This window comes from Amblyomma maculatum, chromosome 7 (genome assembly GCF_055883805.1).
Source record: "Amblyomma maculatum isolate TAMU_Amacu chromosome 7, ASM5588380v1, whole genome shotgun sequence".
NCBI lineage: Eukaryota > Metazoa > Arthropoda > Arachnida > Ixodida > Ixodidae > Amblyomma > Amblyomma maculatum.
Genome location: NC_139350.1, coordinates 79,291,765 through 79,315,290, shown reverse-complemented (window position 1 = coordinate 79,315,290; position 23,526 = coordinate 79,291,765). Strand labels below are relative to the sequence as shown.

Here is a 23,526-nt window from a genome sequence, read left to right as displayed (position 1 = left end):
TGATACATGCACCGATAACGCAAAGATCACGTGTGCAGCACGGACAACTTTGTACTTCGAGCTGCCGTGCTGCTACAGTTCTCTTCTTTAGTGTTGCTGTCCATGTCTGTGTGTCATCGTCATCATCATCATCATCACCCTGACTATACCCACTGCAGGGCGACGGCCTCTCCCATACTTTTCCAATTAACCCTGTTCTGTGCTAGCTGCATCCACTTGACCCCTGCGAACTTCTTAACCTCATCCGCCCACCTAACTTTCTGCCGCCCCCTGCTACGCTTTCCTTCCCTTGGAATCCAGTTTGTTGCCCTATGCGACCATCGGTTATCCTCTCTTCGCACTACATGTCCTGCCCATGCCCATTTCTTCTTCTTGATTTTCACTAGAGTGTGAGTAACTTGAGTTATTTCTCTGACCCACTCTGCACGCTTCCTATTTCTTAATGTTACCCCTACCATTTTTCGTTCCATAGACCTCTGCGTTGTCCTTATGTCTGTGCGTACGCTGCGCTGAACGCGCAAATTGAGAAGTGTTGCGTATACAACGCGGAGTGAGTGAAATAACACGTAGAGAGCCACTAATTTGCGCATGGAGTGAGGAGCATGAACGGCTGCGGTATCGTTGATGCGCATGTGCGCATCGTTCGCTGCAGTCTCGGAGAAACGAGTCAAAGCTGAAAGACCGCGAGATGCATTGGCCACTGACGCTGCAAACTCGAAACAGCAACCAGCGGAACGAGCTCAGAGACGGCTGGCGTGACTCGAACCAGGGTGCAGATGCGTTATTACGTGCACGGTTGTGAGAGCTGTCGCGGATGCGACCCTTTCCCGGATAAGTAATGACTGGCTGGAAATTCTTTACTTACAGCTATAAAGGCTGAATTCGCTGTTTCGTTCTGTAAAAATATCCTTACCAATGGTAAACGTGTGAACACAAATACCGCTTTAGGGGATCTTAGTGAAACAAAAAACTTACGTTGAACTTTTCCTAGTAAAAAAATATATATATATATATATATATATATATATATATATATATATATATATATATATATATATATATATATATATATATATATATATATATATATATATATATATATATAAGTTAAAATCGTTTAAGTTAAATCGAGAAATTTCAGCGGTGAATAATTACTGAGAGACATAGCTGCCGTGAGTCTTTTAAATGCGCTCCGACAAGCTATGTCTTGTCATCACGCCAAGTAATTACCGAGACGCATTTCTGCCGTGTTCATTGTGTTAAGCTTTGTTTAGTTTGTCTTGTTGCAGTGTAGGGAAGTGTGGATGTAATATCCACTGCTCCGGTATAAAGCAAAAATGAAGTGTGAAAGGCGTATATTTAAGGCTGTGCAAGTAACGCGTTTTGTGGAGCAAAGGGCTGTTGTTCACTGGTGCAGAATACAATCTGTGTATGTGGCATATACGGACGGTGTTAACATCGGCGTACACATAAAAAAACAAAAGACAGATACCGCACCAGTGTCCCATTAGTTAGAGAACCTTCCTCCTATGCGGAAGGAGCTGGGTTCGGTCTCCAGTACTGCCTGTGGGTATCCACCGGTCATGCAATGTACACAAGCTTTCTCCTAGCACGCTGCTGCACTTATATAATAGTTTCTACCTAATGTCTACCTAAACTAATAGTTTAAGTCGACAAAAATGTTGTGTGTCTTGGAGCTCTTTGGTCAAAGCTGTTCTTGAGCCAGAAATTTATCAAAACGTCATCATCATTAAAAGAGGCTTTAGTTTGGTTTGGTTTTATGGTGTTCAATGTTCCAAAGTGACTCGGGCCATGAGAGACGCCGTAGTGGGGCGCTCCTGAAATATCGACCACCATTGATGTTCTTTAACGTGTATTCAAAGCAAAAGCACACGGGCTTTTGCTTTTCGCCTCCATCGAAAAGCGGCATCCGCGGCCGGGATTCAATCTAGTATCATTGGGCACAGCAGTCGACCCCCTAACCACTGGGCCACCGCGGCCAGGCACCCTCGTCATAAAAAGTTTGCGAAATATAACTACTTGCTTGTTCGGTATAGGTGAAAGGTTTTGTAAACGTTCGACAAAAACAAGGAGCAAAGTTAGCGCACTGGATGACTTTCAAATATTTGAACTAGTGCAGACGACCACTATGGTGAGAGCGGGTGTAGGTAAAAACGTCCCCGGAAAAAAGGTCCCCGGAAGATACGGCCCCGGAAAAGCATCCCAGGAAGAAAAGGCCCCTGAAGAAGCGCAAACTGGGAAAAAGCGTCCCCAAGGCAAAATCCGGCCCTTAAAATTATTTCTTCCGGAACTCACATGGAAAAAAAAAAAAAAAAAGATACACATTTTATGCCATTCTTTCTTGAATGAGTTAAATGTAATCATCATTTGGAACCTGCGTCCTCTGACACCCGAAATGTTTACAAGAACTGCGTAAAAGCATGGTGGAAGAGCCGTCCGACTCTTTATACGTTGCGAGGTTCCGAGCTCCGCAACTCGTTATTCAATCATATGGCAGGTGTAATAAGCTTGCTAATACTTCCCGCTGAGATAGGTACAAGCTGATCGGCGTATGGTTGTTTTGGGGAACCGGTCAAAGCAGTAGACGTCACTAGAATTACTTTCGAGACCTTCTGGTGGCGAGGTCCAATCGTTCTTCTGATGATGGTGTGTATAATTGTGATAAGGGTTATGATGGTGTAAGCAGGACAAGGCTTAACCGGTTGTGCATCATGGCCATACTAAAGCATATCGCTCCAAGCTTCTCCGGTAAAGCCGATGGAAAGCTCGACTTTTCTTTGTAAACAAAGCGACAACGGGGCGCTGTCACTGTATTACCGCTGCCATCATTTTTATTTTTTTTTTTTTGTTATGAATGCCCGCATCAGATCGATGTTCGCAATAAATTCCAAGCCGGCAGGTGAAACCGCTGTAATAAAGTTAACATGCATGATTCATCATTGCAGCTCGCCAGGGGCAAACGCAGTCTACTTCCTATAGCGCAAGACTTCAGTGCCTGTTCGGGCACATTTTTTTCTACTTCGCAAATAGGAACATTTTTTCTGGGGACGTTTCTTCCGGGGCCATTTTTTCCGGGGACATTTGCTCCGGGGACGTTTTTACCGGATCCCGGCGAGAGCAGAAGTTCCGAGAAGTTCGTGAAGATGTCGCTGTTTTCGCACCCGACAGCTCAGGCAATCTTGCGTAGGTTTTCGCCATCTTTTGTCGTAACAAACTTAAATCAAGTAGCAGTTGTTAGACGGCTGTTCGCATATGTCGCACTGTTTCCTTCCACGCACGCTTATGCTTCTGGGATGTGACGTCATCTAGGAAGCGAGGGATGTTCTGCAAACGTTTTTATTCCACTAGCTGGTCAGAAGAATCTGTTTCATGATTCCGCGTTCTTTATCCTCACCTCTGATCTCCGATGACCTAGGAAGCACCATAAGTACCACAAGAGTCCAGCTGTGCCGCTCAAAGGCAGACCCGGTGGCCACTAAATATTTGACTAAATCTGCACCTCTGTTTCTGGTAGTTTCGCAAAGCCTTCGCTATGAATGACTTTTAACCTTGCATCCGTAGGTGACTTTCCTTCGAGATTTCACTTAGCATAATGGTAAGGGGGCCAGGTAAAGTAAGAGCGTTGCCCACGGCTTGCGCAGTGGCACTTTCGCGCTGGCCCAGCAAACCGGCCCTAATTGAGTTTTCCCGGCCACCCTCCTTCAGCGGGAAGCGAAGACAGCGCCGCGGGCAAACCTTAGCGGCTTCTTCGTCGGGCTGCCTTCGTTTGCGGGCATCGTCCGCGCCCGACAGCTTTATTACGCGCGCACAGTAATGTTTGCTTCTCCCGTTAACGATATACAGTACTGCGCGCCTGCTTCCGACAGGGAAAGTTAATTGCCTGGAAGTAACGCGCATCGCTCGTAGCCGGCCTCGTCCCTTGTTACCCGTTGATGCGCTCCTACCGTCCGTTATGATGATTATACGCGTGTGTCCCATCTTTTCTTTCTCTCTGCTCTCTTGCCCTCGTGGGACACTTTACGCGCGGTTTGCGAGGATAAAGACGAAGACAAAAAGCAGCGTTTCCGCGGGGCCACGACAAGTAATGGCGGCCAGCTTAACATGACAGTTTCAGTGGCTAGCGGCCACTCTATTCGCCTTAGACTTCGTCTCTTTTTCTCTGTTGTTGCGGTCTATAGTTTTGGAGGGTACAAATTTCTTGAGTTGATTAGCGTCAAAAAAGAGCACGTTCTTATCCACTGGTCGTGGCAACGCACCCATCTTTCGTCAGCGCCTGTATGCGGGGTCAAGCCGAGTTGAGGATGTCGAGTATTCTAAATTCATCTGCGGTCCACATATGCTGCTTCGGTGCGTTGAGTCCCAGTCGCAATCAAATGGAAGGTCGTAAACATCTTACTCTGTTGCTGTTATCGCTTATGGGCGAAGGTAACTGAGTACATCACTCAGAGTTATCCGTGGTGACATACCGAAAAAAAAAAAAGCCCTGAAATATGTACACTTTTCAAAAACATTGGTGCCAATTAAGACGAGTCTGAAGGGTGAATTCTATAAAGCTTTGGCTGATTATTAGCTAACGACAAAGAAATCAATCCCTGGTTGTGCTGAAAGTTTCGTGCTTTATTGTTTCGCAATATGTTTGGCGTCTGTAACCAGGAACTGAAGACGCGCCCAGTTTCTCGCTTTAGAGGAGCAGCGTTTGCAGTTTCCGTGTTTCCAGCTTCGGCCGTCAGCGCTGCTGCCTTAGTAGTAGGGCGACTATTTTCTCGTTTTGGCCTACAGTCAGCGATTAATTTCGGTTGTTAAATTCATCATCATCATCAGCCTGACAACACCCACTTCAGGGGAAATGCTTCTTCCATACTCCTCCAATTAACCCGATCTTGTGCCTACCGCATCCATTAGACCACCCGCAAATTTCTTCATCCCATTCTATAACCTAACTTTCTGGCGCCTCCTGTCACGTTTCCCTTCCCTTGGACTCCAATTTGTTACCGTTAACCACCTACCGGTTATCTTCTCTTCTCACTATACCTCCTACCCATGCCCATATCGTCTTATACAATTTTTCGTTCCATAGCTCTCTGCGTTGTTCCCTGCGTTTTTCTTCGTTAAAGTTAAATGGAATTGGTTATAATAAAAAAATGCCGCTTTTTCTGTGCGTCACGAGGACAGGGGACAACTTTTTAGCCTAGGGAATTTGAAATGCCTATCGCTTTGAATTCGTACAAATTCCGAGGGCGGCACTCAAAACACCATTTAGTTTTAGTTGCGGGGGAAAAAAAAGAACTTCTATTCGACCGAGCCCACGGGCAAACTACTAGATCAAGACGCTTAAGAAAAGCTGCCAGGAGCTAAGGCATAAGTGCAACGCTCTCATCATTTAAAGGTCTTCAGCAACATAACCTCTTCCTAGTTAGGCCCCCATGATGATTTTCTGTTGGTCTCACGCCGTTGTTACTAGGCATTACAGCAAAATTCCAGCTTTTTCTGAAGAGAACTAACACCGCTCGAATTTTCAGCAGCAATGCATCAACTTGGCCAGCAAAGTGTTGTACTGTTTTTGTGTGCCCATGCATTGTTCGGCTAAATTCCACGCGAAGTAGAAAGAGTCGTGGCATAGTCACGAAGGTGCAGACAAGGTGGTCTTGAGGTCCTGGCCGAGAATGTTAACGTACGCGTATTCGTTCGCGTGCTCGCTCTCTCGCAGTTCGCAGCTGCAATGATACGCTTTGTCTTACGTCCTACCGGGTCCTTCCTGTGGACCGTGTGTTGCCGAGTGGCATGCTGGAACAAACAACCTTCACAGATACTTTCACTCCAAGTGAGTAGTGAAAGGCAACCGGGATAGCTCCGGGGTGCGCAGTTTATGCCAGCATGGCAACGCCGGCCATAATCCGCTCAGCGCCGCCCGCAGGGCGTTGATGCACCTTGCGCTATTTACGCGCGAAATGCTAGCGCTTTCTTCGTTTTTATGCCTTACTATCTCTCTCGTTCACGCCAGGATCGTGAAATAGCCCCGTGTTACACACCATCTTCGGTACTATCGAAGAAGAGTAACGAATCGCATCTAGAGTGCGTACAATTGTGCGTATACACACTCTGCTCCTAATGCCCGCCGGTCATGGCATGCACCGTCGGTGTTTACAATGTGCTGGTGTCGGAGAGATGCGGGAGTATCTCTATCGGCACATTTCACCTCAGGAAGACTACGTTAGTTTGGACGGAGGAGCACAAGGCTAGACGAGCGAGTGTCTCCGCTCTAGCAACGCTCTCCAGATGAACCGGTTTCTGCACATCAAACCTTTTAATATTACCCTACTTTGTTCGAATTGATGTCTTTGTGTATGCTCTGTATGCGCACTGAAAGTGCACGGTAGAGGGAAAGCGATGCGCTTTACGACTTGTATATGCCCACAACGGGCTGCAAAAACAAGATTTGAAAAAAAAAAAAAAAAATCGTTCTCGCTTTCTTGTAAGTGTTGGCTCACGGTATTGTCGATTTAAGTTGTGCCGCCCCCCCCCCCCCCCTACCCAAGGTTTTAAATTACCACCCACAAGTTGCTATTATGCGAGAGCTGTTTACTCACGGCATCAAAAAGGTGATGACTTTATTTGAGACTAGACAGCGGCAGCCTAATACCCTCCGAATCCGGAGGCTTAGGGAGGATTCATATGGGCACTCTGGCAATTCTTGCATGCAGTGGCTCGAGGAACGCTCAAAGCCCAAGGCAACATACACTGGGAAGTACGGGAACAACCTTTTGCCCTTCTGTTTTTAATAATGAGGTGGTGGTTCGCAGAGGAACGCGTTTACCAGCCATGCCAGCAGCTTGTGCTATGACTTAAGCCATCGCTGCCACCACATAAACCACTCCCAGAGATGTAAAACGTCTGGAAAATTTCAAACGGCGGAAAAAACAGCGAGGAAATGTAAACATTGGCAGCGGAAAAGTAAACAAGAATATGTGCACAATTTATTATCAGGTGCGACCGAAGTTGGACGGCGAAAAACATATTTTAAGAAATTCACGAGCGCATTCGATGTTTCCTGGCGCTGTTTGTCTCTGCTCACAGTCTCGCCGAGGCAGAAAAATGGCCACGCGAATCAGCACTGCAATTTTGTGAGGAGTGTGCAGACATAATCTCAGACTGCATAAGGCGGCGCTTCACTGGATGAGTAGTCAGCCGCTACAATGAAATAGTGAGGCTGCTGGCAGCCGAGAGCACCAAGGATATATAGAAAGTTCACAGAAAAGCCGATTTTTGTAGAAACGTGTGCTGAGCGATTGGCAACAGAGTACTGGAAGAAGCGCTACTATACAACGCTATGCACTAGTGCGGCAGATTTGCTGTTTAGAACCGATAGTGGTTGGAAACATTCACGAACTCTCGTACATTCGCGCCGTCTCAAAGCACTTGCTAGGGTAGCGACTACTGTATACTGACAATGTGATAAGGAAAGCAAACTAAAGGCCAGAACATTGGGATTATCAACCAACGTTCACGGGAAGAGCGTGATGGCCGTGCTCATTTTACAATTGTGTCAAAACAGGTGCATTACAGGCAACCGGGTAGTGTGTACACCTTTGGATTTTAAAGCCTACTGCGTGGTTTGGCAGTGAGAAGTTTGCTACATGGTTATTGTTGATCTAAACCAGTGAAAATCTGAACACGGGTGGTCATAAAGAGGCATCAGCCTAAGTCAAAATGCTTGGGTGTTGCACTCACGCGCTTAATTTCCTTCTAATGACGCTGCTAGAAGATAAGATAGCAATGCGTTATCAACTACGCACGTAAGCAACTCTCACGTAATGTCTTCCCACTCGAATGTTTTAACGGAATCATCACCACTTTTGTGTGAATGGCCTAAGGTTGAACTCTTAATCCCCATGATGTTTTAAACCCCACTTTTTTTTTCTTCAATATAGCACTACTAAAAACCGTGCTGCACTGTTGGCCGTTACCTTTCGTCTGATCTGGTGCAGTCACGGGCAGTGGCAAACTTACTTCCCCACCATGAATCTTGTGCACATCTTCGTTGTGGCTGCTGTAGTGGAAGCGAGGGAACCCGCTTCACGGACTGTTCAACACTGCAGCAGGTGACCACTAGAAATGTCCCATTTACTTCGTGCATATCGATGACTTCGTGTGCAATTCTGTCTATCAGCGATTTAAAAAAAAAAAACGAAAAAAACTAGTGAAACAGCTATCGCCCCAATAGCAGACCAAAACAACTCCTTCACGCCTTGCAGAGTATTCTGCAGAGCGAGCGTCCTGCTGAGGATCCATATATTTGCAGAAGGGATTTGTGAATTAAGTAAGGTAACTTGCTTTACTCTCTCAGTAGGGTGGGAGTATTGCCGTAACAAACAACGGTTTGCAAAACTTGACTGCCCAACACGGTCTCTGCACCTCTCGAAAGAGCGGAACTGCCGACGCCCTCTCTATGCGAGCGCAGCGCACAAATTATCGAAGGACAGCGCAAAAAATTGCTTCAGGTGTCAGCACCATCTGGCAATAACTCCCGCCCGCTCGATTAATTAACTCACTCGATCGCGCACGTTCGCGTGGAATGTTTACATTTTCCTCCTCGTCTCCCCACGTTGAGCCTTCTTTTGCTCTTCCTCCCCGCTCCTGTCTTCCCAAACTCCCTGTTTCATTTAACGCCGTCTCTCGTTAGTGTCGTTATTTTGCTCCTCTCCGCACTGCGTGTGCGCGAAGCGATAATGCACTCTCGATTCATCGCGGGCCTGCATACGTAAGTGCGGGGACACAAGCAGGGAATCCGTTCAGTACATGCGCGATCCCTTTTGCTGAGTTGTGTGCAGTGCATCGCTTTTGCTCGGCTGTGTAATTCGTCTGTCGGCTTTCGCGTGGCTCTCGTTGATCGGATCTGCCCATCCTGCGTCTGCGTTTGATGACTGGTACCTCCGACTAAGTGCACATCTTCGCCAGTACCCTCTGCAACAAGTTCCTGCTGCTCTCATCTTGTCGCCCCTCGGAGTGGCCCAATCGGCGTGAATAAACACGAGCGCGGAGGAATCCTGAAAATTCCGTGCTTTGTGAAGCACGACGTGATGTGTAATACCTTTCTTAATTCTGCGCGCAAGGCCTGCTTCTGATCATGCGGAGGGCAGTCACCAATTTGCAGCGAGACCGACCATCGCATTTAGGGTTATCTTCACAGGCGGGAAGCGCTATTAGCCCTGTCCCAGACAAGTTGAGAACCGAATCCCTAACGCTAACGTCTATGATGACCGAGTTCCGTTCCTGATCACGAACGCGTTTGTCATCATTCATCGGTGATGGTCTTTTGCGTCATTTATTGAGTGTTGCTTAGCGCATCCTATGCAACCTTTCATGCTAGGATATTGGCTGGTAGTACCCTTGGTAAGCGCTGTAGGCAGGGAGCATTCGGCGCCATATGTCGTTGCCAGTTCAATTACAGAAAATATCTTCATTTGGACAATTTCTTTGTTCCTAAGCAGATAAATATTTCTAGTGGCAAAGTGATATGAGACATTATAAGCTTCTATACGTCCGCATGCTTGTGTGTCGCAAGGATTTCGTTTGTTGTATCCTAAGTTAACAGTAAGTGGACTTGTCCAATTTGAGACAAACGAAACGCAAAGTTCGACAGAGGGGCGTCGAATTCTTTAAAATTTCACGTCAGTTACTTCAAAGCAGAAGCTATCAAGCCGCTTGTTGAGATCTCGAGCCTGATAATATCCTCCTATCCACGACACTTTCTGGGGAGCAGTCGCTTTATGTACGCGATAGCAGTTGATTCGTTCACGGCACCCTGTGGTAGCTAGCTATCTACCTCTTCTAAAGGAGTAGCGAAGCTACCACAGCGCATGCATGTGCAAGATGTAATTGTCCGCTGTCCGCGCGCTGCCTCCACGTGGCAGCAGCGCAGGAGGCGATGCGGGCCTGGTTGGCCAGCAGGGCACACCTTGCTACACACACAGCTACGGCGAAGCTACAGCAATGCGGGTTATTTTGGTACAAATGAGCGATGGTGCCAGGACCTTGTGTAAGCGAAACCGCGTCAGCGGGGGTGGCTACAGATACACCTGGGACACGATTGGAACTACGATTGTGACACCCAAACAGCGGGTACGGCCACAGAAGCAAGCCGCGATGACAAGTGTCTCCGCTATCTCCTGTGCTATCTGAAAGCGAGTTCGTCACACAGAAGACTAACCTCGAACCACATGGAGTTGACCTCAATACTATCACAGTATACTTCATAAGAAACTCAGGAAGCGCTTCAAATTTATTTCTTTTGTAACAAAAAAAAAAATAATAATAAAGCGTGACGAGACATGCTGCACAACACGAAACCATATGAGTTGAAATTTACTTCAGCCTCCTCGCTAAGCGTGAAAGGTATCCATGCCTTCCGCGTAAACCCTGGTCGGGCTTTGCAGCCGAATATTGTTGCACAGAGTTTTGCATGATGTGCTTCAGAAACAGGCATCCGTGTGTCTCTACCCCTCTGTCTAATGCGAAAGCGTTACTTATCCAATTAAGAGAAAACCTATTGTTAAAGATGAATTGCGCACACATAAAAGGTAAACACAGGAAAAAAACAAACAAAAAAAAACAAAAAACGATGAAGACGGAAAGAGCGCAGTTTCACTTGGTTGAAAGCGAATCGTCACCCCAGCTGCGCATCCGCAGTTCATAGCCTCCGTGATCGTCTGAGCTGGATCTTATCGCGGAAGCCACGCGGAGCTATTTTCGTGACAGCCGTACGGGACCCATGACAGTAGCTGTAAAGTACGCACGAAAACACACACGCACTCCTGCGACGGCTATATGCGGGAAACATGGTCGCAGCGCGCTTTGCCGGCGTCCGAAGCGAACCCTTAGATGTCTGAAGGGTCTTAAACAAGGCTGCCCCTTCTCCCCCCTGCTATATACTGGATATCTCGGGTATGGAGCGGGCTTTGCTACATTCTGGACTAGGCTTTAAAGAGACACTAAAGAGAAAAATGAAGTGGGCTTGCATCGATAGAAGGTAAATTCCTGATTACAAAAAATCCACTCTTACTGAAAACATAGCTGTTATACGGTAGTAAAGAGGAAGAACAGAAATACAGGTATCGCCGCCACAGCTGAAAGTCGCAACTACAAATCACGTGACGCGCTAGGGATCCCGGAGGCTGACAAATGCGAATTAGGTTGCCCGTTTGAATGCGGTCGTAGGGTTTGTCTCCAATATGATAACACGCTCTTATCATACGTAATTGACGGCGAAAGGACAACGTAAACGTTGCAAAGCAAATAAAAAATATACTTGGAGGCGCCACAGGCGCCCACTTTAGCTTCGGTTATGTTCCGGCTCAGGCACTTCGTGCGTGCTCGGATAGTTTCGTTTTGGACCTGTGGCGCCTGAAATACGAGCTCAAAGTAGCAGACGCGCCTGGCTCGTTCACATTTGAGCATTCGGAGGCGCGAGCGAGCGAAATCCGCTGCCGCCGACACGCTCCTTCGTTCACACTTCTGAGCCAAGCGCCGAAGGAAAAACGCATTATCATTCAACTGTTCACTAAATCATGGCACGTATGACCCAAGTATACTGTGGCAACAAGAGCATCAACGGGCTCTTTGCAGGCATCGTAGACGAAAGGGGCATACTTGCCGCTCATACCAAGGACAGCGTCGATCTTATTCCGAATGTCATTGCTCCCCTATTGCATCCTTGCCTATTGCGCTAGTCGCCTAGCGAAAAAGGGTCTCGGATAAAAAGTAAAAACCAAGAAAAATAACGAAGCACCACAAATACATAAAAAAAACACAAAAGAAAGAAAGCAACAGCGCGATTCCAACTCGCTACTACTAGCTGCGTACCGCTCCGCGCTAACCACTCGGCCCCCGCCGAGACATAGGAAGCTGGGAAGTATTTCTGCATATTATGTCACGGCCGCATTTATAATCGAGCTTCACGTTTCGAGGTGTACAGGCCATTGCTTCCGGTCTAAAAATCACAACTTATTGACCATCGAAGCATGCTACCTGCTCTCACGACTTGCAACTAATGTGTGGATGCCTATGAGCACTAAATTGCGCATAGGAAGCATTTTAACATGTGGAATTTCATAGCGCTCGCAAATTTAGGAGCGCCGGCCCTTCGGTCAAGCTCTGCTACCGTGGACGTAATTTTCGCTGAACACGGAGCTATAGCACAAACCTTGAAGGAAATAAGTGGGACGAAGCTTCAAGACTGGCAAGCGCAGCAGCGAGGACACTATTTTGCTGGTAACTAAATCTTATTTGTATGTAAGCATTTCGGGAAGCGTTGCAATGACCGAGGGCTCTGTTTGTTTATACGCAGTGCAAGAAGGAGCGCGAAAGCTTGAGAAACACGTAAAGTATTATGCATTACAATCGCTCTATTTTCTTTTTTTTTTATTCATGGGCCCATCGCTCGGTAAATTACTCTCTTCATCGTTTTATTTATTTCGGCTGTGGCCGTCACGTATCGTGAGCCTATGGTCGATTGTGAGTACGCGGTTGCCATGTTGGCTCCTGAGGGATGCTAACCGATCGAGGCCGCGGGCTCAACTTCCGCGCCCCAGCAATCACGAAATCCTCTCTTGCGTCATAGAGTGCGTCATTCTACCCTCTACGTAGTAGGAGAAAACAGCTTGAATTCGACCGGCGGGAACAAAAAAAAAAAAAAAAACCTGAACTTCTTGTCACAATATATCATTATTAATTCGATTTTTTGCTGCCGGATATGCGGCGTCAGTGTCTCGAAATGCCGTTTATTAGATTTTGATAGCATATTTGGGTGTCCCTTTAAGCTTCCCCACATGTGGGGCGGAACTCCTGGAACATGGACACTACCGGGTCTCCTCTTTGCGGACGACATGGTCCTGCTTGCTGAGGATGTGACATAACTTCAGTGACTCCTAACAATGGCCTCGACGCTTGTGGAACACCTTACTCTCCCGGTGTAATGCCAAAAAAATTGCCGTAATGTGCTTCTCGGGCCCCCAGCAGGATACAGCAATTATATTCCCTAACGGTGAGCAGGCACTGTGGACGCCGCAATACCGTTACATCGGAGTTACCACCAGTGCAACGGCTGATATTTTTGAGGCACATGAGGAACACATTTGGCAGGCCTCGAGGCATGCAAGCAGGATCCTGCGCCATCGATCACTCTGGGGATGCATCCGGTTCATTCTGGTACTCGAGATGGGGAAAGAAGTGCTCGTGACAGCATTGACTTTCGCAAACGCAATGGTGACGCTATCAGCCAGCACCAGAACAGATCTGGAAAAATACGCAGAAGAACGTTGGCCGTGCGCTAGGCTGCCATGGGCGTAGCCAATCGCGGTGACGTCAGCTCGTCCTCCTACGTGGCGTGAGGTGACCGCAGCAAACTGACATACGAGGGACGACTACGCCTCATGAATGATGAGTGGTGAGCACGTCGCCTGTACCGTTAACTTTCCGTCACCGGTATCAGAGACCGATGGTGCAAGCAGACCCATGCATTTAGGCGCAAGTTCGGTTTCCTAGAGCACCAAATCCAAGAAGAAAACGAGCGCAAATGGGCACTGGCCGTGAAGAGTGCGTGAAGAGGAAACCACTCAATGGCGACAGGCGGCGACGCTGAAATCCAGCATGCAGCTCTTCCGTACCCACAAACAATCTATTTCCTCCTAGTGCTTCTACGAAAACAGCATCGGGAGTTCACTTGAGTTTGAAGCACGTGCAGCTCCACGCACGGTGACGTACAGTGTACAGGCGCCACTACCACCCCTCTTCTGAAGTGCAGGCTGCACTGTGCCGGATCTGTTGGCATCAGGATGCGGAAACCGTGGAACACCTTGTATTGCTTTGTATTGTGGTGCACTGGTTCGACCCCGCAGCACATAGAGGGAACCACCCTACCACAATCCCTTGAATTTTTCAACACAAATAAGCACAGACGGGGACAGTGGTGGCGCACTTTGCGACACTGAGAGGCTGGTGTGTGCGTGGACATACGTGTACTTGTGGACGGTGTTAGTCTGTAGTTCTATCTCTTCTTTTTTGTTTTGACTAGGCTGCATATTTTTGTGCGCCCGCGCGCTGCAAAGAGAGAGCCCAAAAATCATCATCATCGTCATCATCCTTACACGTTGCCACAGGCGCTGAACCGGATCGGGGCTGCGTCTCCCGATGGCGTTTTAAAACCAGTAGTAGACAAGTTTTTGTCACTCCTCAAAGGGCGCCACACCTAGCGAGAAAAGGCGGATTGCCCTGCCAACCAGCTCAGTAAGAAGTTCTAAACGAAAAAGGCTGGCGGCGTGTGTTGTGCGTGCTCGGGAAAGGGTCTTAAATGCCCCGGCAATAGCACGAAAACTATGGGGTCGTCATCCTTATAAAACGCAAACAGAAAGCAGAACATCCACCGTGCATCAGTTAATGGATCGCACAGACACTTCATTTGTTTTGTGATTAGCTTGAAGAGGGCTTCAAAACTGGTGGTCTTGACGTCAGAAGTAGCGTAAGACGGCTATCACGCAGCTCCCGCCTTCTCCGTAAGACGACGTTCTGCTTGACATTCGGAGGTCTCAAAGGACGTCGCATTTCCACTGTTATGGTGGACGGCGGCGTTGGCCAACTCTTACAAGGATAAGGTACACTTACGATGAATATCTAAGAAAATATAAATATATATATAGTCATATATATATATATATATATATATATATATATATATATATATATATATATATATATATATATATATATATATATATATATATATATATATATCGTGACTAGCACATGTGTATGCTTATTGCAACGAGAAATCGTATGAGACCTTCCGGAATGCTGTGCGAAAACGCTTGCGTCATGATTCGGATACGTATCCTATAAATGTGACGCCAATATATATATATATATATATATATATATATATATATATATATATATATATATATATATATATATGCACACACACACTTCACTGGCCGACGTGTTGCCCAAAGCATACACATATGCTAGTCACGATGAAGGTTAATTCGCGATAGGATTCAAACCAACGACATATATACCTCTAACTGCACGTCTTTAAACCGATGTTCCACCGAATACGGCTCTCACATGCCGCGTGAAGCATGGTAGTTTATACGTGGTCTACGCAAACGCACAACCAAATGCAATGCCAGCGCGAAGAACCCGAAAACATGTCGAACACCTCAGTGGAAAACATTTCATTCGTGGGACTGTAATGGTTTCGTATTCAGATGCGGAATTTTATCTCAACACTTGCTGCCTCATTCTGAGGTGCGTGTTGGCACATATTCCTCTCATCGTCAGTCACCAGTACAAGCGCGTAGGCGTACGCGGTGCACCGGCCTCGGAGAAACACGATGATAAGAAGCGGCCGACGCGAATTTGTCGCTAGGACGCCCATGTGCTGCTCCTGCCGCCCTCGCTTCCTCGGCGGTATTAATCCTTTCCGCGCAAACAAGGCGACGCGCTCTGTCCTCTGCTTCGCATCTCGGACGGCGCCCCCGTGTCGCAGGTGGTGGGATCCATCGCGATCACCGCGGGATTACGTCGGCGAGGAGCGGGGGAGGTGGAGGGTAAAAAAGGGCACGCAGAAAACGAGGCGCGAGACACGCTCGTGAAACGAACGGAGCGCGGCGAGAGAAGCGGGAAGAAGGGGTGAAAAGCGGGATTTGCTTAGCGCTCCAAACAGAACGGGAAAAAGAAATTGGTCCCCGACGGAGAGCCACATGTCGCTGCCTATATGTACATAAAATATCGACGTGAGGCCCCTTCATTCCTCGTCGCTTTCTATATTTTTTTTTCTCTCGAATTATTCTCCGCGAAAATTGAGAAGATGTCGAGAAGGGGCGCAAATTAATGACCTGCGGACCGGAGCAGCCAGCCACGCGCAGTGTGCGTAGGGGAGCTGGTAATGTAAACCGCTGCCTCGCGCGAGACAACGTTAGGCAGGAAATATAAGCATGATCTCCGCGATGATGTATTACTCGTGTGTCCACTCTCGGCGTCGGCCCAGTGTTGTCGTTCGAGGCGGGTCGACAGCGAAGGTTAAGTTTCCGATTCGTTAGATTTGTATATATTGCTTTTCGTTGCCGCTAGCGCCTTGTATTTAAGAGCTGTGCAGACGTGGATGCGAAGTAATTTACAGCAACGTTTTCTCGTGATATATACGCACGGGATTCAGTTGGTTATTTCTGCTTCGCTCTTTTGCCAGTGCCGATGTGCGCAGGTGAGAAAATGAGGGACCGTACGATGTTGCGAAACGCGATCTTTAATGCATTACCGGCCATTAATTAGAGCTGAGCCGTTTATTTTGAAAACTAAAAATAACAACATTCTTTCCCTTGGCGCTTGCACGTGCGCTGATAATGGCGGGCGCAACTTTTGACAGAAGCAGCACACACGTCTTCAAGGCCTATTAGTGGGTGCTTTAGTTCGTTTCTTTACTTATTTAGTACATTTATTGTTTTTCCCCGAGTAGTTAACCAGTGACTCTCTCAATGACGTCACTCAAACAAGGCTTCCCTGAGACGCTTTCCGCTCGTGCTACGGCATTCCAATGATGCATATTTCAAAAAGAAAGTATGTAACAACTGTATGTTACCGGTACTCACTTATGTGCACAGAAACGCGGAGGCTAGCGAAAAAAGTTCAATTTAAACTGAGGACCACGCTGGGAGCTATGGAGTGAAAAATGGTTGGTGTAAAGCTAAAGCATAAGAAGCGTGCCGAATGTGCCAGGGAACAAACGCGGTTTATAGCATTCTAACAGAAATCAAAAATAAGAAATGGGCATGGGCAGGTCATGTAATGTGAAGGCAAAATAACTGATAGTCTCTACGGGCAGGAGAGTGAGTTCTAAGGGAAGGCAAGCGCAGCAGGAGGATGCGAAAAGTTAGGGGGGTAGATGGCATTAGGGAAGTTTCCGGAGATCGAATGGACGCGTTTAGCAGAAGACCAGGTTAAATGAAAGGGTATGGGAGAGGCCTTTGCCCTGCATTGCGTGCAGTCAGGCTGCTGCTGATAATGATGACGATGATGATTATGCATGTGCCTCCGCGCCAGTATCTTATTAGGCGACAGCCGCTTATAGTTATATGTGCAGGGATTCGCAGCCCTGAAGTGCTTTACTCCTTTACTGGCAAGCACTGTTATATTTTCAGCAAAATTACATTAGTGAAAAAAACCCTATGAGTCACAATAACCTCATACAAATTCTCATACTAAACTCATACTAATCTCATACAAATCTCATATAATCTCATACTAAACTCATACTAATCTCATACAAATCTCATATAATCTCATACTAAACTCATTCATGATATGATAAATATATGATAATGAGATTTGCAGGGGTTTAGTAGGAGAAATCCGTACAATGTTATTGTGACTCATACGGTGTTTTTCACTAGGGTATAGGTATATAGATGAACCATCACCGCTTTCAGAGGCGCGGCTAAAGAGAAAGAAAAAGAAAAAAAAGAAGCGCCATTGTGTATAGGCCGAACTATATACGGCGCACGTTCACTCCCGGTGTTCGGTTCCAGCAGCGTCGGCCCACGTCGCAGCCTTTCTGAGCGAATGTAAACATCGTGGACCTCCGTATCGGATTCCTTTTCACGCAAGTTCGGCTTCCATTATGCCCACGAGTGTGGGACCCGGGCATAATACGAACCATAGCTACGAGTTTTTGACTCGTTGCTCTCTGTCTCTTACTCAGCGAATAACAGCTTCAACCACAGAATGGAATCAACCAGCGACACGAGGCAAGCCGCGGACATTCCGCCAGCCATAGAGCAGTGTATGTCCGCGACCCAATTCACCTGTGCCGCTCGAACTTCTTAAGCGGTCAAGGGCTGTCATCTTTGCCGACTGGCTTTTCCTTCTCAAACCTTTACGTCGTTGCGCTCTACTCCGTGACCATGTTACAACGGGGACCATACTTTCAAGGCAAATATGCCCATAATGTCTCACAACCAGGGTGATTTCAATGAGCTACATAGCTTGGAACCCTTTTATGCGACCAATCTACCATCTGGTTCGCGCTCATGAAATGCGTGGCGCCTCAAGCAACACCATCTGTTTCTCTCAGCCCAGGAGGCCTCCTTGATATTTGTTTCCTGCGCTCCGTTTCGTCACCTCTGGACCCGAACCTACACGACCTCAAGGCGGCTGTCATCCAATTTGGTTTTCCGCTCCCTAGTGAGTGGTATCCTGATCGTGCAACGACGGTACCAGCGAAGGCGGTGCTTCCTCCTCCCGAACAGCCCTATCGCTCTACATCGGCTTGTATCGCCACTCTCTTGACACCTCGCTGACGTCTGCATTCCTCCACCCAGCGTCACTGGCTTGGTGCTCATCATCCCTGCCGTCATCTCCTGCTGAAACGCGCTAACTTCTCTCTTCTCTCTGCTTCTCTTGTGTGTGTTTCCTGTGCGCTTTATCTTTAGTCAAGCAATGCACCATCTAGCCCAATTTCAAGTTTTGATAAACTATCCTGCTGAAACCTCTGGGCATGTCGGTGAACAGCTGCCTGGTCCTTGCGTCCATGTGCCAGCTGCCTTCCACTTTATCAGCGATGCAGCATATTTGCAACTAGGTGCGGCGCTCTCTGTGCCTACTCAAGCTGCTTTTGAGGTTAGAAGCATACTTCATTCGGCACTACGGAATCAGCCTGTCTTTATGAATAGTTACGATCCTGCCGCCAGCTTCCATCGACGTCGCCTTATTCACCTGGCCCCTTCTTGGCTACATCGTACGACACCCGTCCTCCTCCTCTGCTCATTCAGACGGCAGGCAGCTAGGAGCGTCTTTCCGCTATTGACACACATCTGCCGTCACCCACCTTTAGCTTTTTTGCTTACGCTCGCAACCAAACGCTTCCGAGGACTCAGTCTCGGCGACGTCACTTGCACCGGCGCGCTCACTTCATTCAGCTGGGGGAATGACCTGCGGCACTCACATCAGCATTCGGCCACCTACCTCTGACACTGGTACAGCCCCACCTGAGAAGCTCCGATACCATTCCTACATTCGACTCCCATATATGCTTTGTTTTTCATGTGTCGGCATTCAGGACGCCAACCGACATACAGCTCGCCTCACTCCAGCGCAGCGCTAGCCCCTGGCAGACCTCTGGCTGCACTGAACCGCGCCCTCGTGAGCGACTCATTCCTTTTACCTGCGCCTTTTTGGACTACGTCCTGTAAACAGAATAGCTGTAAATGTATGGTATCTTGTACGTCTAGCACACTTTTGCACTACACGTCCCCGGCTGCAAGATCGGCCTTTTTGGCCGGCTCAAAGCAGCCATCGTGGACGACTCATATCTCAGTTGCCGTCAACTCACCCACTTCTCCGGCTCCTGTGTCCTTACTACTGCCACAAGAAAAAAAGAAAACATGATGCCCGCCGTCGGTAAGGCTCCCGCACAGGGCCTAGGCGCTTCACTAGCAGAGGGTGGGGGGACACGTTTCTACAGTTCATCATGGACGTAAAAACAAGGTAGCGACATCGACTTGATACGTTCAAGTTGGCTGCGCAGTATTTTCAGCGATATTGTGCGAGACATTTCTCCGGACTAACCGCGACTATGAACGAAGCGTGGCTGCATTGCCATAATCTTGAGATAAAAAATACAAACAATGCTATGCCATCATCTGCATCATTCATGCAATCGTCACACACACACACACACACACACACACACACACACACACACACACACACACACACACACACACACACACACACACACACACACACACACACACACACGCACGCACGCACGCACGCACGCACGCACGCGCACGCACGCACGCACGCACACGCACGCACGCGCACGCACGCACGCACGCACGCACACACACACACACACACACACACACACACACACACACACACACGCACGCACGCACGCACGCACACACACACACACACACACACACACACACACACACACACACACACACACACACACACACACACACACACACACACACACACACACACGCACGCACGCACGCACGCACACGCACGCACGCACGCACGCACGCACGCACACACACACACACACACACACACACACACACACACACACACACACACACACACACACAAAGGACAGATCCAATAATCAGCCGGCGGAAAGGTTACGTATCCGACGTGCTGGGATCAACCAGGCGTAGTAAGTACTTGCCAAGGGCCATTCAGGTAACGTAGATGACCGCTTTGCCTTGTTGCTTAGATTAAATAAAGTGGCGAAAGAAAGAAAGAAAGAAAGCAAGAAAGAAAGAAAGGAAGAAAGGAAACTGAGATAGGGGATTATGAAGAGTTTTGGTTTATACCACCAGCCTACTTACCAATACTTGTTTTACGTGACTGCTTGCTCTGTCTTGACCCAAGGAAGGATTTGTGAAGGACTCTGAACTGGCTGCCACCGGTTTTTTTTTTTTTTTTTTTTTTTTTTTTTTAGTGACCATGCAGGAACCGCATACATATTTTTTAATCTTTAAATGTAAGAAGAGACGCAGTTTGTCAGAGGCGTAGAAGTTTTGGAATTCTGGATGAATGTTGTGAATGCGCCGTTCCGTGCTGTCTCTTTCACCATTGGGGTCATAATACACTGTGACGTAGAACTGGATGCGTTCGGATACTGTCTCTCCTGCTTTCACGCCTAGAGAATTTTGACTATCCGACACCTTTCCACTTTTTCGTTTTGCAGGGCTTTTTTCGCTTCGTTGTTATCGACATAACTTGGCCGTTTATATATTTAGGTATAGGTGTGTAGCTGGCTGAAAACGTTTCTGTTAGCCTAGCCATCGGTCGACATGGTTAGCGGTAAGAGGGCCATTTTCTTTCGGCTTGTTGCAGATGACACATATGATTTGGCATCATGATAATGAATTAAGTATTCCTTTCTGGAACGCCACTTCTGATTGCGACTCAGCTATGGGATATTGTAAGGTACTGTTATGCACACGTTGCTGGAAATGGCTTAGGCTTCGGATGGACAGCGGGCGTTTGCTTCTGAACGTTTTCCTGCGCTCGTAGTGAGTAAAACAGACAACCAAAGGAAAGCAGTGTGTTGCGTTTCTGAAAATAAATGGGGGAGGATTGGCGGAAAAAAGGGAGGGTAAGCGGATGTACTGATGGTTGGGGTACAGTTACAGAATATATAAAGAAACTGCGTTCAAAAATTGCCAGAATTCGTGCAAACATTTTGGGTACAGAAATTTGGTCTGTAGTCCGTGTTTATATTTATCTGTACCATGTAAGGTTTGAGGAGCACGCGGCGTCGTATCAATTAACCTCAAGCGTGAACTGGAAAATAATGAAAGCAAATGAAAGCAAACAAGCTAAGCAAGGAAGTGGTGTAATTACTTTTTTTTTCCTTTTCACTCACAGATAAATCAGATAAGAGTTTCTTTCTGGGTTAGCAAACGCGACAGCAATTTAACCAAAGCACTGCTAGTTTTCACGTTACGCACGAACAAGAGTGTGGCGAATGACACTGCGTTTACCAACGCGCTTTTATTCGCCTTCTAGTATTGGGAAATGCTGTTCGCGTTACTGAAGCGGTCCCTGAGAATCTTTTGTAAGCGCAGCGCTCATACAGCAAGCGTATAAAGTTGCAGGCAGTGATGTGAGCTCATGCATTAGGAACCAGCCGCAGAGATGAGTTACAGCACCCAAGCAGCTAGCGCGAAACTGGCAAAAAGGGGGTGAAATCACCATTCAGTCTTTTTGTCTGCCCATTGCTCCATTTTTTGCTAGTCTGACGACACACAGAAAGATGTCAAAGAATGTGATACTCGACGAGCGTGCTGGAAGAAATAAAAAGAATAAATGCTTTCGTAGAGTTCTTTGGACGGGCTGTTTTCAAAAGACTGGCAAGACCTCAGCAGTCTTGTTGTTACTTTTTCATCCCTGCTCTGCGCAAGTTTTAGGAGGAGGCTAACGACCCTTGCGTAAGTGCGCCGTCTCAGCTATCTTAGTTGCGTGGACTTGCTTCTGTGGGACAATCAAGCCGGCGACTGGGCAGAGAACGAAATACACGGCCGTACCGTTAATTTGACTGCCGGCAGTGGTCCGCAGTGAGGCTGGCGCGTCCAGCATATAAGGACTTCAAAAATGCGAGCTCTGGATCCGGCGGAAAGCGGCACTAGCAGCCCATATAGTCACAAGTATTTCACTGAAGGGAGGGCGGGGGGAGGGGGGACGGGTGGAGCTAGCATCTGCACACGCATTTCAAAACGCGAAGGTGGAAAAGGTAGGCCAGGCAAATTGCTGATTCAGCTCCTCAACCATCCCATTGTTTCCAGTTCCTCTTCTTTCGCCTGTAAAACAGTAAAGAAGGGGGACAAAAAGAACTGGAGCGTCTAGTTACAGAGTTCGCTGTCATGCAGGAAGAGAAAGAGACAGGCACTCGCAGTGAAAATATTCTCTGCAGCTGGGTGCTTAACATTCGTGCACGATGGCTCGTATAAGGAAACTCCGTTATGTATAGCTGCTCTATAGGTTTCACTTCCCACTTTTCTTCTTGATTTCCTTCTTCTGCCAACGCGTTTTACGTCCAAGTCGTGCTGACTGCGCAGCAAGAAACAAACAGCGCATAGACAATGAAGGCCTTCTCTGGTGCGGAAGCCGGAGTAAAGGGGAGGAAGTTTCATCGTCGACCCGGCTTTACGACGCTAGCGACTCGCGCTCACGCGACCAACTCGTTACGGTTTTCTCCCTATTCTATTTTTGCTTTCCGGCCTATCGCCGCTGTATATTGTTTGGAGACGAGCCCACACCGCACGATCGTTTCCGAGCTGCGAATGCAAGAAGGCAAAATGAAATTGCAAAAAGAAGGCGTAGCAAATATGGTACAACTTCCTGAGGAGTGCAGTCGTCGGCAGTTTCGTTTGCTCCCATCCGCCGCCCAGCGAAGCCTAAGGCCGCAATCTCGGAAAGCGGTACTCTCACATACAGCTGAAACGGCGCCTTCCGATACGCGCCGCTCGACGAAATTGACTGTACACACCGACCACGAAGAGGACGATGCCAGCCGTCCCAACAGCGGAGTTTAGTATCTGCATCCACTCGCTGCCGCTTCGTCGTTTACAACATGTTTAATTTCTTCGCTGTATATCTTTTTTGCATATATTAGTATTGTCGCGTCGTTTTTCGTCCAGGCGAATGGGAGCAACGCCGTATTTTAGTGGCAGTAGTATAGTTGTAAAAGCTGTAGCAAATGGGCTGAAAAGGGGATAGTCGTTCTCTCTGCTCCGCGACCCTCGCTTTCCTTTTATTATTATTACTATTATGTTCTTTCTGACTGGTGTTCGCGCTGCAGTTCTAGACCCGTGGGGATTTTAACAGTTGCGCCGTTTCACGCGCTCGGTAGAGAGAGCCTGGAACGTTGCAAAAATGGAGGCTCGATAAGCCACTAGATCGTTTGATTCAGCAGGCTCCGCGAAATGCTGCACTCCG

The 23,526-nt window shown here is 47.7% G+C and overlaps 1 protein-coding gene across 1 annotated transcript in view; it reads left to right on the top strand.

Annotated features, from left to right (window-relative positions):
* Nucleotides 1-23,526, top strand: part of LOC146183717 (bone morphogenetic protein 2-like) — a 343,803-nt gene that overhangs the window by 286,405 nt on the left and 33,872 nt on the right. The window lies entirely within an intron of this gene.